Below are 16,870 nucleotides of genomic sequence, written 5' to 3' on the forward strand. Positions count from 1 at the left end.
AGTATGTTTTTCTAAAGTTGGTACCAGTATGGGAGTGTTGATTAGTGTAACCTTCTTGTAGGGTGATTTAAAAACATTCTTAACAATTAAAATATAGATACTCTTTTGTTATTGCCGTTCTCTTCCAAGAATATCCTAAAGAATATTTCTCAGAAGTGTGCAATGATAAACTTACAAGAATATCCATGGCAGCATTTACAAAGCAAAATTGGAAATAGTCTAAATATCTATCAATAGCTGATTCATTAAATGATGGCTGTTCTGTACAGCCAAATACTCTGTAACTATTAAAAGAAAATGCTAGATCTTTTTTTTTTTTTTTAAAGATTTTATTTATTTATTTGCGAGAGAGAGAATGAGAGACAGAGCACAAGAGGGAGGAGGGTCAGAGGGAGAAGCAGACTCCCTGCCGAGCAGGGAGCCCAATGCGGGACTCGATCCCGGGACTCCAGGATCATGACCTGAGCCGAAGGCAGCCGCTTAACCAACTGAGCCACCCAGGCGCCCCAAAAATGCTAGATCTTTATATGCTGAAATGGAGAGATCACTAAGTTATTTCATTCAATGAAAAAGCAAGGTCTAGAAGGGAAATTCCGAGATTCTGTTTTGTTCTGTTTCTTGGTCTGGGTCCAGCTGGTTTTATCTGCCCACTGAGCTTATAAAAAAATCAAGGAGGTACAGACTTAAAATACATATATGTTTCTGCATCCATGTTATACTTCAAGAAAAAAGTTAAAACAATGTACAGAATATTACATGTAATGTCTTGTAATTTCAGAACTGTAAGTGCTTATATTAATCGCTTTGGTATTTTATACAAATTCTAGGAAACACAAGATGCTATAAACAATGATAATTTCTGGAATGGAGAAAGGAAGTCAGGACATGGAGACTTCTGGTTTTATGTCTTCCGTGCCTTTTTTTTGAAGAAAAGAGGTGGTTAAAAATACTTTAAATACTGGTACACATTCCTGGGAAAGGTAAAATAACATCTCTGTCTTCACTCAAAGTCAACTATCAAGCTCTGTGATGGTTTTCCTTTGCTGGATCTTTGCTCTCTACTTCTAGAATGCATCACAATGCATCTGCAATGCCCTCTTCTCTTCTTTGGCCCACTAGCCTCTCTCTCCACATCTTTCAAGGCCTCCATTCCAAATCTAAGTGGGTGAGCATCTGTTAAGCAGCTGCTACTTCCAAATTGAGAAAGGGCCACGTTGCAAGCAAGAGTCCAGGGCAAGAATCATTCTGAGTGGAAAATGGCTTGGCAGGGTCTAGTGCTCTGGGACCCATCTGAGAGGAAAGATCATTAATGTTAATCTAACTGAGCCCAGGGTGGGAGGAAGCAGAGCTGTAGTTTCTGGAGGAAACGGCTTGAACTAAGGGCTGGTTTAATTTGACAAAGACAATGAGGAATCACTTGCCTGTGCTAAATGGAGACACGATTATCCGTAATTGATACATGATTTTCAGCTGCTTTCTTTGTTCTGGTGCAGAGGAACCGGAAAGGAGCAGTGAGGAAGTGGGGTCACGAAGCCTCACAATGCCAAAGACTGTGCCCAAGCACGAGGTTGGGATTTCCATTCCGGTTGGAGGAATTATAGGGTTGCTTACACAAAGCTGTTTACTTTTAGGTTCCTTAGGTAGCTCTAAAATCATATCAGCTGAATACCAAAGATTCCATTCAGCATAACCTCTAGTGGTTGAGAGCAAGGGATTTAGAATCAGGCTGACTGACTCATGCATAAATCCTGATTTTAACACTGGCTTTGTGACCTTAAGTGAGCATCTGAACTTCAGTATCTTCATCAATAAAAGGAGAATAATATTATATGTCTCACAAAGTAGTTCTTAGTTATTGACATTGCTGATGTTTATATTCTTTACATTTACAGAGTACTTACACTGTGCCACAGTAGCTAGGTGGTAGATATAGTTATAACCACTTTGTAAATATAAGGGTATGGCTCAGATGGAGCAGAGATGGGATTAAATACAAGTCTGTCTGATGCAGAACCCAGCCGACTTTGAGCCTCACTTTGTGTTGGGACTGTGTAGGTTAGACTTGGTCAAAATGACCATGTTCTGCTGAGGTCTCGTGAAAGCAAATGTGCTTAATGCAAGCCTCTGTCAGCCCCTCAAAACTGTGAAATTAACCCCCATTTATAGCATCCATTTGGAATCTCCAGTGGATCAAAACATTAATAAAATTCTCATGGACCAAAAACATTAAGATTGGTCCACGGTGCACTCTCACATTATTATAATATCACCCAGCTAGTAACAGGTGACACTGACCCATTGGTTAGACTAGACCAATGCTTCTAGAAGGGTCCTCTGCAAGATGGGAGCATCATTAGCACCTGGGAGCTTTTAGAAATGGAAATGATGGCCCCACCTCAGGCCTCCTGAATTCAAACGTAATTTGAAGGTTGGATGCTAGGGATGTGCTTTGACCAGCTCTGCATGGGATTCTCATGCACACTAAAGTTTGAGAAGCACTGGGTCTGGAGGAAGGTGTTAGGGCAAATCACTAGCTATAAAAGGGGAAGGAAGGGAGATGAGTTCTGTGTCCACATTAATAGAAGAGAGTGTCTTCTTCCTAGAGAAACAGCCTGTTCCTTTTCTCCAGGTAATTTTAGTCTTAAACTCTTTCTCTTTTATATGTTGTTTGGGGAATGGAGGATGCTATGGGCAGGAGGAGGGAGAATTACAGTTAACTGCTTCCTAAAATCTGGAGAGAGTTTTTTCAAACATCAATAAGACTTTAGATAACCTGAAAAGGATTTTCTCTTTTATTTTCTTTTTAAAAAGAAAAACATTCTGAAACTGTTTTGTAGAGACAAATGTATGCTCGGACGTGGAATAAGGAATCTGGGGTCTATTATCTACTTTCCTTCACCTACCTCATCTCCTTCAGCATCCCAGACCATCTCCGCTCCTCTCTCCAGCTCCTCTTTCTCTTTGTTAATTCCTTTTAAGTCACTGACCTGTTTGGGGAATTAATTGTGACTAAAGTAGACAATACCCCTACCCTCAGTGAGAATAGAGAGTAGTGAGGAGATAGTGAGAAAAAAATGGGCAAATACAAAGCAGTGTGCTCCATGGAATGATCAAGAAAACTCTTTCCAGAGAAAGGGTTGGCTAGAATAAGCCTGGGTTAGGCTAGAATTTTGGAGTGAGGTGAAAACTGAAGGGAGCATGGGTAAAGAAGTTTAAAGATAAAGAAGGTTTGGGGCGCCTGGGTGGCTTAGTTGATTGAGCGTCCAACTCCTGATTTTGGCTTAGGTCATGATTCCACAGTTGTGGGATCGAGCCCCGAGTTGGGCTCCAGGTTAGGCATAGAGCGTGCTTGCGATTCTCTCTCTCTGTACCACCCCCCAATCTCAAAAAAAAAAAGGGGGGGGTGAACATACAATGAATTTTAAAGTCTTTTGGCTTAAGCAGAGAAGAAAGCCGTGGTGTGCTTGATATGAAGCCTAGGAAACTAGCAGGGGTTGAAAATGGGGGGCCTTGAGCAATCAAGAAAGCCTTCTCTCTCCGGAGATAGACATCATTTGTGGGACAGGGGAAGAAGAATGCTAGTACTCTCCTCTTCCACCCTCCATCTCAAACTAGGATTTATCAAGGGAAGTCAGTAACAAAGTTTCTGATCCATAGCATTGCTTGTTGACAGAAGTAATGCACCTGTAAGAAGTTTAGTGAATTTGAAGTTCAGATTTCTCATAGCACCACTTTCTGGATTGTCTTTTTCCAAACCTGGGGTCCCATAGAGTAGGACAGCTTAGTTACAAGTATGACCTTTGGGGTTAGCCAAATGGAGATACATAGCTTCAAATGGTTGGGTGCTTCTTTTTGGGTTTATATTTTTGTGCGAGGCAAGTAAATTTCTTTGACTTTCCATTTCCTTATCTGTATAATGCAAATAATAAAACTTACCTCTAAGAATGTTGTAAAGATTAAATGAGATAATATTTTTTGGCACAGGGTCTGGGTGCATAGTAAGCTCTCAAGGGTTCTAATTAAAACATTCCTTGTCTTTTTATTAATTTCATTGTTCAGCAAGCGCTTATTTTCTCCTTAGTTTATAAAAGAGTAAGATGATCACTTCTCTTTGCTCCAGAGGCATTGGGTAGGAAGAACATGATAAATTGTGGTAAGTGAGACAGAAACCATATTTTATGGGAATTTAGAGATAAGAATGTTAACTAGTGGCTGGAGAAATGGATTTATGGCAACAGCAACATTTGAGTTGAGTCTTGAAGGGTATGCTGAAGAGAAAGAGAAAAAAGAAGCAAGTGTAGAATGTGTTCTGATGAAAAACCACAATTTATCGAGTGCCTGCCAAGTTCTGGGCACTGTTGTGGGCATAATATGTATATCGATTCATTTACTTCTCACAAAAACCCTAGGAGATGGATACCATTATTATCCCCCATTTTATGGAGTGAGAACAGCATAGAGAGGTGAAATAGCTTGCCCAAGGTTCTATAACTATTAACAATAAAGCCAAGGTTTGATTCTAAGTAGCTAGCCACAGAGGATCTTAATCACTAGACTCATGTTTGTGTTCTAGTTAATTAATTAATTATGCCTCCATTTTTATCCCAAATTAATTTAAAAAGGAAAATAGTTTGAGTTGGCTGAACATAAGGTGCTTGAAGGGGATTATTTGGAGAAATTGGAGATTATTTGAAGAAATTCAAGCCCCAGAGAAGGGGATTGAAGTCTCTTTTGGGGTACACAATTGAGGAGCAAAGATTTCTGAGAAGAAACATTGAGAAATAATAACTCCATGTGGTAGAAAGAAGCCCTCTGGTGTCTTTTTTCATTGCCTCATGGTTTTATGAACTGAAATGCATTCCGATCACACAAACCACTTCAAGATCTTTTATTTTTAATCTTCCAACATAGGAGAACAAATTTAACAATGAGATTCTGTTTCTGTTCTGTACATGTGGAATAATTAAATTTGCATCCCACTTCAGTGTTGGATCTGCTGTTTGAAGGGAAATGTATCAATTGGACACATGCCCCATGATTTCTAGTCTGCAAATAAGGCATTTGGAGGAGGGGGGGGAAAGGCAACATTTTTCTCCCAAGCAGTAATCACAGTAAAATTTTCATTTAGTGACAGCTTGTTTGGGGCTGGATTAATTTCCATTTGAGAGGGGCCAAAGGGCAGGGAATTGAAGGGAGGAAGCTCAAGAGAAGCAGGGCATAATTATGGAAAGTCCCAGAGGACTCAACAGAAGTTTGCAAGGGAGTTCAACTGCACGTAGCTGAAAAGGATCTTGGTCAGGAAACCTCAGGGACCTCTTTCAGTCTCTGGTTTATTTCCAAGGTCTTCATATCCTTTTTCCATATAGAATCCAGGGACTTGGCCTGATTCATGGAAGTTACAAATGTTGTGGAGTACCATTAATTGATGTATGAGTCTGGGCATGAGGAGATGCACTTGGGTATAAATCTCAGTCCTGCCACTCTGTATCTGTGAGACCTCAAGCAAGTTTCTTGCTATCTCTGAGATGCTTTCTTTCCCTGTGGAAAAATGCAGGGTTGTTAGTTCTACTTTATATTGAAGGTGCAATTAAAAAAATATATATATGTAGAAAAGCTCTTGACACATATTAAGTCTCAAAGAATATTTTCCTAACTTTTCTTTCCATTCAGTATCACCCCTACATTTCCATTTCTTGACCGTACCACTCATTTGTTTAAATAAAGTCTACTTTTTTTTTTAAAGATTTTATTTATTTATTTGACAGAGACACAGCGAGAGAGGGAACACAAGCAGGGGGAGTGGGAGAGGGAGAAGCAGGCTTCCCACGGAGCAGGGAGCCCGCCGATGCGGGGCTGGATCCCAGGACCCTGGGATCCTGACCTGAGCCGAAGGCAGACGCTTAACGACTAAGCCACCCAGGCGCCCCATAAATAAAAAAAAATCTTAAAAAACAAAAACAAAATACTAATTCTCAAGGTACAAAGTTTGTTTCAACCAAAATTTTTAAAGACCATGAAGCAACTGTAATCTTTCCCATTAATTATTAAGCTTGCTTTTTTTTTTTTTTTTTAAGATTTTATTTATTTAACACAGAGAGAGAGAGAGTGAGGGCAGGAACACAAGAAGGGGCAGTGGGAGAGGGAGAAGCAGGCTTCCCGTGGAGCAGGGAGCCTGATGCGGGGCTCGATTCCAGGACCCTGGGATCCTGACCTGAGCCAAAGGCAGACGCTTAATGACTGAGCCACCCAGGCGCCCCATAAAGTCTACTTCTAAGTAGTGGGGGTGATGGAGGAGAAATTGATGCAGAAGGAGAAGCTCATTTAAATGGCAATAGTCTTGGGTATTAATTGAGATAATTTCACTAGTAACTGAGGATGTTGTATGTAAACAAACTTGGTGATTACTTTCATTCTCCTACTGACCTCAGCATATCTTTCCTTCCCCTGGCTCTTTCCACTGTTCCAGGAAGTTAAATGAGTACACGTGAACAGTTTTTACTTCCTACGAGCCTGCAATTCACATGAGAGCAGAAACTGTGCGTGACTTGCTCATGCCTGTACCACTCTTTCCTGGCCCAGGACATGCAATGATGTTAAAAAAAGCATATGTAGTTGGGCGCCTGGGTGGCTCAGTCGGTTAAGCTACTGCCTTCGGCTCGGGTCGTGATCCCGGAGTCCCGGGATCGAGTCCCGCATCCGGCTCCCTGCTCAGCGGGGAGTCTGCTTCGCCCTCTGACCCTCCCCCCTCTCATGTGGTTTCTTTCTCTCTCAAACAAATAAATAAAATCTTAAAAAAAAAAAAAAAAAGAACTTTATGGGCGCCTGGGTGGCTCAGTTGGTTAAGCGACTGCCTTCGGCTCAGGTCATGATCCTGGAGTCCCGGGATCGAGTCCCGCATCCGACTCCCTGCTCGGTGGGGACTGTGCTTCTCCCTCTGACCCTCCCCCGTCTCATGTGCTCTCTCTCATTCTCTCTCTCTCAAATAAATAAAATCTTAAAAAAAAAAAAAGCATATGTAGCATGAATGAATGAATAAGTAAATGATTTTTTTTCCCCTGCCTTTATAGTATTCCAACTTTAGGTTTTTGAAAGAACGTGGAGAGAAAACAGTAAAGAATGTTTGGTCTGTCTGGGATGAAATGAAGACCAATTCTTATTTGGTGAATCAGAGGGATATTTGAACTTGCCCCTCCTCATCCCAAATTCTGGAGATAAGACTTCTTTTCTGGGTGAAGATAAATTTGTTTTGAATGATTTGTACTAAGTTAAACACTAGCCAGGTCCACAAAGTGCATAAATAATGACAATAACAATATTTTCCATGATCGAAAAGCATTGTTTTGTAAACACATTGGTCTCAAGCATTTTATCTTTCTTGCCTTTTGTTGTCTTCTCACTGTGGTGTGGAGAATGAATTAGGGAGACCATTCAGAGATGATAGCAGTAGTCTAGAGGATTTATGATGGCGGCATTGACTAGGAGGGGAGTAGAGCAAATAAAAACATGATACATTTAAAATACATTTTTGGAGTAGACCTGAAAGAACCTGAAGAGCTTTGAAGGTAGAAAATGGGGAAAAGGAATGAATTAAGGTTGACTCCTAGGTGTTTGAACTACCAAGTAGATATTGGTGCTCTTTCTTTCTTTCTTTCTTTCGCGTGGAGGAGGTAGGGGGGCTGCTGAAATCTGCATATCACTTTTCTTTAACTTTTTCTGTTTGGAAATACTGTTTGTGATACCTATCACCTCAAAGAGAAAATTTCTCCTTGGCAGTTCGCATGATCAATCTAGAATTCAGATGTGACCTTCAGACTGGCAATGAATTTGAACTTCTTCAGCATAAAGGTAGTATTTAAAGCCGTGATATTGGATGGATCTGCTTTGTAGGAAATCTTACCCTCTTCTCTTTTGAACATAGACTAGTCTCAACCAAAAGTAGACTCCTATCCCTCTCGCAATGTAGAGTAATATGTAACCTAAACTCATGGATTCAAGAGAAAATACTGGGAGAAGTTAAAGATTTGAAGGCAATATTCCTGGAGCTAAAGTTTAGGAATGGCTTAAAAGTTTGTGGAATATCTTGAGACTCAAGAATCATAGAATTTCAGGATAGATGGTAGTTTAAGGAACTTTTGGACTATTATACCTTCAAGGAATAAATCTATAAATCTATACAACATGCCTGGTAAGTTCTCAAAGTTAGTGCTTACATACTTCTTGTGGGTGGGAGCTTACTACCTTGTGGTACAGTTTGATTGCGTTTATTTTTATTCCTTGGATCATAAAGAATTCTCATAACTTTTCCCATAATGCTGCAGATATTTGAATACCATAATTATATCTCCCTCTTTCCCACCAGCATTCCTATCCCTAGGTTTTTTCCAGCCTTTTCTTCCACACCATGATCATTTTAGTCCCTTTGTAACCCCTCACTTCTCTCTAAATTCAAAATGTTGTACATAGCCCTCAAAGTGTTTGTATTTTAAGATGGGTTATGACTTTGGTAACACCATTTCCAGTGGTCAACAGATGGAACATTTGGTTGAAAGAGACTCTTGGAAGTATTGTGTGATGACAAGGGGACATTGAAGGTCACAGACATAAGTTGAATGTTTCTAGATCCCCTTAGAACCATTATAATTGCATAGTACAACTCATTTTCCTAATTGTGGGGAATATTTTTGCTGTTCATCTCATGTTTTGGCCTCAGCTCATAGAGTTGGAATTTTCTGTGCTCCTTTAACTTTCTGGCCATCTACTTTCTTCTCCTAATGAGAAAGAGGAGACAGTAATCTAAAGAACTACATTTTACAAGTAAGCAGAGACACTAATAAAAATTAGTGTATGTAAATGGGATCTTCCTTACCTTCTCTTGACTTTTATTCATGTAGTGAGAAACTCAGCTCGAGTGTACAGGACTGACCAGTGTCCTATTTTTTTTTTCTTTCTGATTTTTGCCTTTGAATGAATCATCGAGCTAGACCTATGTGCCTCATCTGTGTAACTGTCTAGACAATAAACTAGGTGGCTACTCCAGAACTTCCTTAGTTTGCTCTCCTTTTACAGACATGTCTGAATATATGGATTCCAATATAGAGGCTTAAAATAGGAGGGAATTTGGAGGTCTGGTTTACCTTCAAACTTAAGCTATATTCTTACACTTTCCTATTTGCCAGAACTTTACAAAAAGAAACCTGCGTATTCATGCAGTAATTTATAAACACGTGTTTTGCTTCCTATTTAGTTAATTTTCTTTTAATATCTGTGGCATTGGTCAAAACTGCCAAAGGCAGACCAGTGAATAGTACTCCAATTTCCCCCAACAAGCATAAAACATTATTTTCCATCTTCTACAAGTGAACCTTATTGATAAAGCTTCCTGATTTACACAAATTCACATTGATTTCCTTTCTCTGTTTTCTTTGTCATTTATAGCCCATAACCATAGGCTTAAGTGCTAAATTATTTTCTGCCACAAATATGATAGTAATTGTCTTATGTCCTCTAATTGAATTATAATATCCTTGAAGGTAGGACTAGTTATTGTATTTGAATACTTTTTTTTTTCCTAGTCCTTTAGTGGGCAAAAATGGAGCTAACTTCTATAAAGTCCATAAAGATTTCTTGATATTATTTTTTAAAAAATCATCATTTGATATTAAATTCACAATGTTCACAGTGTTTAAAATCCAGCTTTTCTTTTTTAATGTAAATGCTGTTTGCATATATAAAGTCATGTACTAGTAAATGGAAGTCATCAATAAAATGCCTGGTGTGGGGGCTTTGAAGGTGAACTGTATCAAACTTAAGATAGGCTTTGCACATTTAATTTGAAAAATTACTCTGCCTCTAGAAATCTAAAGATGATTATTATTTCCTTGTTTTAATGCAATCATAGCCATCTCCTGTAGCTCTTGCCCCTTGCTCACCCCTTGTGTTTCTTATCCCTTCGCTGACCTGCTCTACTCCCACCATCTCCTTTGCTTTCTATACCTCATTACGTGATACAGAGATGCATGCAAAATATTTCTAGTTTGCAAAATACAGTCCATCAACACTTCTTATATATTGCACAGAAATGAATCCATTTTAACTGGGGAAGTAGATACATCACTTTAAGAGGATGATTTTTGACAGTTTAATTCAAATTAAGTCCACTTTGTTCAATTAGAGGGGATCTGAGAAGGTATATAGGAGGATGGTGGGGGGGTGGATAAGCATGTCCTGTTAGAGGAAAACAAATGCATTTCTCCACATTAAACTTATTTGTGGAGATTTTTAGCTTAAAAAAAAAGGGCAACATCATAACAAGTTGCTAATTTATGTTCCCTCAACAAATGGTGAATTACTCACTTCATTTTATATTGCTACTTCTTTGCTTTTGGCTGGGTCCTGACAGTACTGAGAGATGACAGGGAGGAGAGAGGCATGGACTCTTCCAACTTTGGAGTTGGCTACACTACATTGGCCATGATTCATTTAATGAAGCTTTTGCTAAAAGGCTAGATTAATGCGTAATGGCATTGACATTTTCAGGACCAGAGTGCTAGATTTGAGATGAGAAAGCTTGTACCATACAGTACTTTCAAGCATCTAAGATTTTTGGTCCGTCTTAATACATGGTGCTCAAATAGTGTTTGTCATAGCCAGACTTCTGCAGATAAATCTGACATGCTGTAAATCTCCCCAGGAGAACTCTAAGGCAGTAATCAGAAATAATAATGCTCATAAAACTTTATAAAATAAAGTGAATGAGGTAAACAGACTGGAGTAAGGCAGTAGGGAGTGGTGGGGGCTAGGTAAAAATGGAGAGTATGTGTTTCATGTGTAAGTAGAAATGAAACTGCACTTCTCTCTTCCTCATTGTGGTCATGAGAAAAATACAGGCGTAGTTTTAGTGGATCTTCTGGTCTTTCAAGAGAATATAAAAAAAAAAATTCAGATATATGTGAAATCTTCCAGTTTTTAAATGTTGGTTCAGGCCATATAAAACCAGTCTGGGCTGAATTTCATTTATGTCCCTCATTATGTACTACTGTTCTAGAGCACTATACAGAACTAGCAAATATACCCTCTGCTTGACACTGTTTCTCTCTCCTGTGCCTGGGCAGATGCTACTCATTGATCATGGAATTATTCCCCACAGAGTCTAGAAGTGAACTTAGAATTCTTCCCACAGGCACCGTAAGCAGCCACTACCAACCATTTGGGGTTGGTGTACAAGAAGAAATCCCAGACGAAGGAGACTTTAGTATTCAAAGATTTTGCCATGTATGATAGATTTTAAAACTTGAATAAAGAATTGGGCCAGACACTAAATTACAATAATTATGCCTCATTATTTGATCATCTTGTTCAACTTATAAATCATGTTCAAATATATTTTTTTAGTTAGAGTCACTATGATCCTTATGAAGTAGGACAAAAATTGTGTCTGCCTTAAAAGGGAGAAAACAAATGTTTAAGGAAGTTAAGTGAGTTGCCAAAGATAAACACATTTAGAAATTAGAGGCATAAAAAGTAGCTCAGGTAACTGGAGATCTTTATTAAAAAAAAAAAAAAATCACAGGGGCACCTGGTTGGCTCAGTCGGTTAAGCATCTGCCTTTGGGTCAGGTCATGATCCCCAGGTCCTGGGACCCAGCATTGAGCTCCTTGCTTGGCCAGGAGCCTGCTACTCCCTCTCCCTCTGCCCCTGTCCCCCCATCCCACTCATACTCTCTCTCTCAAATAAATAAATAAAATCTTTTTTAAAAAATCATAGAAAAATCCTGAGGGAAAGAAGAATTAAGCTCAGCACTGAAGCAAAAGGAAACCGTGGAAGGTTCCATTGAGGGGTCTGTTAACTTACCTGCATCTCCCTTAATTACCAAGTGCAGCTGGGGAAACATGCCTGTGCTTCCTGAGCAAACCTGTGTCACTGGAATTGAGGGGCCTATTCCTATGCTTTTTGGTTTATGGACCTTTCTCAAGGGAGGGAGAGGGATAAGAGCAAGCAATACTAAGACCTTCAGACCAGGGAAGACAGCACGTCCATTGTTCCTTATTTCCCACCTGGGTAATTGCATTGCCTGTCTGTCTACCCTGGTGACCATTCAAGTGTTTTTCTTGTGGGATTTTTTTTTTTTTTACGATTTTATTTATTTGACAGAGAGAGATAGCAAGAGCAGGAACACAAGCAAGGGGAGTGGGAGAGGGAGAAGCAGGCTTCCCGCGGAGCAGGGAGCCCGATGCAGGGCTCGATCCCAGGACCCTGGGATCATGACCTGAGCCGAAGGCAGACACCCAACGACTGAGCCACCCAGGTGCCCCTCTTGTGGGATTTCTAAAATAATTAGCTTGGTTCCTCCCCATATATGTGAGAGAGAATCTCTGATGGGGACATAACTACCCTTGGTCCTTCCAACAAAAAAATTTGCTCTTACCCTCATCACCATTCCCCAGTTATAATGCTGCTGTGATGAGGAGGATGAGGAGGAGGATGAATGGTTATATTCCTAATCCTTCCCATTTGTGCCTTTTTAATGAACTATAACTTGCCTTCACCTATTGCTTTCCATTTGACTGTCCCAAAAACCCTCTTAGGTAAACAGGGCAGGTAGTATGAGTGGTAGAAAGATCGATGCTTGCAATCTTCACCAATTAAATGTCAAAATCAAATCAAATAAAAGCAATAGCATAGGCTAACATTTGCAATGTGGGAACACAGGGAGGGGGATCTTAAGACAAATACTGGTAGGGCGCCTGGGTGGCTCAGTCGGTTAAGCGACTGCCTTTGGCTCAGGTCATGATCCTGGAGTCCCGGGATCGAGTCCCACGTCGAGCTCCCTGCTCAGCGGGGAGTCTGCTTCTCCCTCTGACCCTCCCCCCTCTCATGTGCTCTCTCTCATTCTCAAATAAATAAATAAAATCTTTAAAAAAAAAAGACAAATACTGGTAGACACAGTAGAATTGTACAACAATTTAATAGCTGTTAGAACCCCAAACACACACCCACTCACTTGAGTTGACTAATTCTTGGCTTTTCAAGTTAATTCTTTTAGATTAATAATCCTTATAGTTACCAGAGGTGATTATTGTAGGACTAGCCAATTGCCATGCTGACTTTTAGACAATGTGGCACTATTTGTACACAAGGCAAGATAAGGAAAAATTTTAATTTTTTTTCCTCAACCTAGATTTTCTAATATCATAAGAATGTTTTGTGTGGTGTGATTTTTTTCAAGTGTGCTACAGTCCTGACTTCACCAAATCCAGAAAAGTGGAATTTGTTTAGCTCTGTTCTGATTATTATTCATACAGATAGTTTTGTTAATGAAAAAGTAGTCTTGATTGGGGCGCCTGGGTGGCTCAGTCGGTTAAGCGTCTGCCTTCGGCTCAGGTTATGATCTCAGGGTCCTGGGATCGAGCCCCGCATCGGGCTCCCTGCTCTGTGGGAAGCCTGCTTCTCCCGCTTCCACTCCTCCTGCTTGTGTTCCTTCTCTCGCTGTCTCTCTCTCTGTCAAATAAATAAATAAAATCTTAAAAAAAAAAAAAGTAGTCTTGATTACCTTCAGCAATTCCATTCACTCCAAGATATCTTCTCAGATATTCTGGCATTACTCCTGCCAACTCTCGAGTCTCATTTTATTGAAAACCTTTCTGTTTGATACTTTGAACATATATCCAGTGTTCCTTTAACGACCTTAGAGTGCTTGTCATGTTGGCCCACAGCACAAAGATTTTAATGGTTTCTTAGGTAAAAAACTATATAACTTTATTCTGAAGTTAACATCACTCTCTTCTCTATTACTAACTCAAGATCTTTTCTCCTACTATAATTATATCATTTATCCATCTTACCAGTCATGCATCCATCCATTTATTCATACTGTCACTCAAAAATACTTATTGAGTGCTGGTTTTAAGCCAGAACCTGGTGAACAAAATACAGTCCCTGCCCTGGGGAGATGGTCTAATAGATAGATCTCAACCAAAGTGGTATATTAGAAGCATGTGAGGATTTTCAAAAATATGGACATGTGGGTCCCATCACAGAAATTCTGATTCAGGTTGTTTAATGTAGGGCTCAGGCATTTGATCTTCAAAAAATCAGACGACTTGATATATCACCCCAAATAAGAAACATTGGATTATTAATCTTGAATCAGTAACTTACATTAGGATTCCCATTTTTTTTTCTGTGATAATGGAAATGTGGGATTGCTTAATGAAGTTCTCAGGATCACAAGCTGGGAAAAATGAAAACAGTTGGCTTTGATGCAGATATTCTTCTTCCACCTACAGTGATATTTCTTACATTACTTGCTCTATCACAATGCTGCTTTCTATACCTACTAAAATATCAAACTTGAACCTGATTAGTCTGTATCAAACTACTAATTTATGCAGTATACAAAAAACATAGAAAAATGTGAAGTATCACAGAATATAGTAAGTATTCATGTTATGGGAATTGCTATATAAAAAATCACCTTTTTTTAAAATAAATACATTGTGTGGAAAAAAATATGGAGGAGAATCCTATAGACTAAAAGAGATTAAGGCCAATTATAATGTATGGATGTTATTTGGATCCCAATTTAAACAAGTTACAAAACAAGATGAAACAATCAGGGGGCTTAGGACACTGACTTGTCTGATGTTATTAAAGATTTTATGTTAATTTAGTCTAGGTTTGTAAAGTAGTATTTTGTTTTAAAAAGTCCTTATTTTATTAGAGATACCTATTAAAATATTTATTAAAAAAATACCAGGGATTTACTTTAAAATAATCTAAGTGGAGAATAGGAGAGGGTATATTGTAAAATAGGATCAGGCATGGGTTAATAATTGTAGAAGCTAGAGCACTGATGTGTATGGCTTTCTCTCCACTTTTGTATGTATTTTGACATTTTTCATAACAAAATCCTTTTAAAAAAACACTATTCCTTATGCTGCCTAGAAAGAGAATAAAGTCTGCTTCAATCTGGGGCCAGGGGCAGTGATTAGCTCCGGGGAAGCAGACCAAAGATTCTGAAATTTCATTTTTGGAATGGTTCAAGAGAGCAAATGAAGCAAAATGTGATTCTCTGTCTCTCCTCTGAACCTCTCCACTCCTCTCCCCTTAGTTGCTCAGACCTAAAGTTTTGAGCTTCACGACCTGTATCCCCATCTCCCTCATCCTCGCTTCTACCATTTTGAGTCCATTTCTGAGCTCTTTCAGCTGCATTTCCAAATGTCCTTCGAGGTTTGGAGGATTGTGAGACTCCCCTCCCCCACCTCTATTGCCCCTTGTCTGTGATCTCTTTCTGTGGACTGTGCATCTTAATTGGCTTCTCTTCCTCTTGTTTGAACTTCTACAATCCATGTTTCCTAAAAAGCCAGAGTGATCTCTTGAACATGTAAGTTTGTTCAAATCACATTCCTATCAAACCTTCTAGTGACTTGTGACTGTATTTTGAAACAAACCTTAAAAGCTTATTGAGATACATGGGGTACTACATAATGAAGTTTCTGTCCAACTCTCTTTTATTTTGAGTCTCCTTAATTGTGCTTCAAACTTACAATCTGTGACAAGAGACAGACATTTCCAACTTTCTCTCCTCCTGGTCCAGAATCCTCTCTCCATTGTGGTTGAATGCCTCATCACAGAAATTCTCCATTCTTCTCCATAGTCGTGTTCTTTTCCATTCCACTGTGGGTGAGACCTACTCCCCTGGCTCCTGACCGTGGATTTGGCCACGTAACTTTCTTTGGCCAATAAAGTGTGATGAAAAAGATAGTGGACAGTTCTGAGACTCAAGCTCAAGATGGCATGTGTATCTTCCTGGTGCTTAAGCACTCACCATAAGAAGAACATGCCCAGACTGGCCTGCTGGTCTCAAGGGGCAGATAAAGGTACAGGGGACAGAGCACCCTCATCCCCAATCTAGATCAGCACACCCATGGGACAACCTTCAGACTCAATAGCTAAATAAAAGGCATATTGACATGTTGCTACTCTTATGTGGCTGTTTGTTAAACAGCATTATCATGCCCATAGGGATTCACTCACCTTGGAACCCCTCAGGCTTATGATAAAAAAAATACACACACACACACACATATGGCTTAGAAGTTGTTTGATCTAGAACAGTCACTTCATCTCACAGACTCTCCTTAATTTAATAAGGAATAAAAACTCCCTCTCTGCCTTCCTCAAGTGAGCATAGAATAAGGAAGGGATATAAAAAGGGGCTTTACAAAATATGAAGCACCTAAGCTCTGTGGGTCAAAAGATACTTTCTCCCAGCCATACATTCTGTCACCTTGGTCCCCAGCCAGTCCTCTGGACATTTGCTCCATTTTTAGCCAATGACCACCTGTCTAAGCCCAGAGTGTCCCTTTACAGATGGAATTCACAGCCGTATCCACTCAATTGCTGTGTCTAATAAAGAGTCTTCCAGGGCTGAGAGGTATCCAAATTCATAATTGTAACTCAATCATTTCTACATATGTGGTTTCACCAGCAGTCTTTACCATGGGTTAAAGCCGCTGCCACCAGGCTGTCCTTCAGGCAAGCTCTCTCTCCAGTTCCCAAGTGATCCAGAAATCTGGAATAAATAAGCTAATCTTTACCTTTTTAAAAAAAATTTTACTTTGCTAAATTGGTTTTCCTAGGTCCATAGAAGGGAGGAGGAACTGACCTTATCTCTCCACAGAGATTTAAAGATTTATCTCTCCACTTCCTTTAAAAGGAAGTCAGTCAACATAATACCCTCCAGTTCCATCCACGTCGTTGCAAATGGCAAGATCTCATTCCTTTTGATGGCTGCATAATATTCCATTGTATATATATACCACATCTTCTTTATCCATTCATCTGTTGATGGACATCTTGGCTCTTTCCA

The sequence above is a fragment of the Leptonychotes weddellii genome, chromosome 14, assembly GCF_054177405.1.
Source record: "Leptonychotes weddellii isolate Sample4059 chromosome 14, ASM5417740v2, whole genome shotgun sequence".
NCBI lineage: Eukaryota > Metazoa > Chordata > Mammalia > Carnivora > Phocidae > Leptonychotes > Leptonychotes weddellii.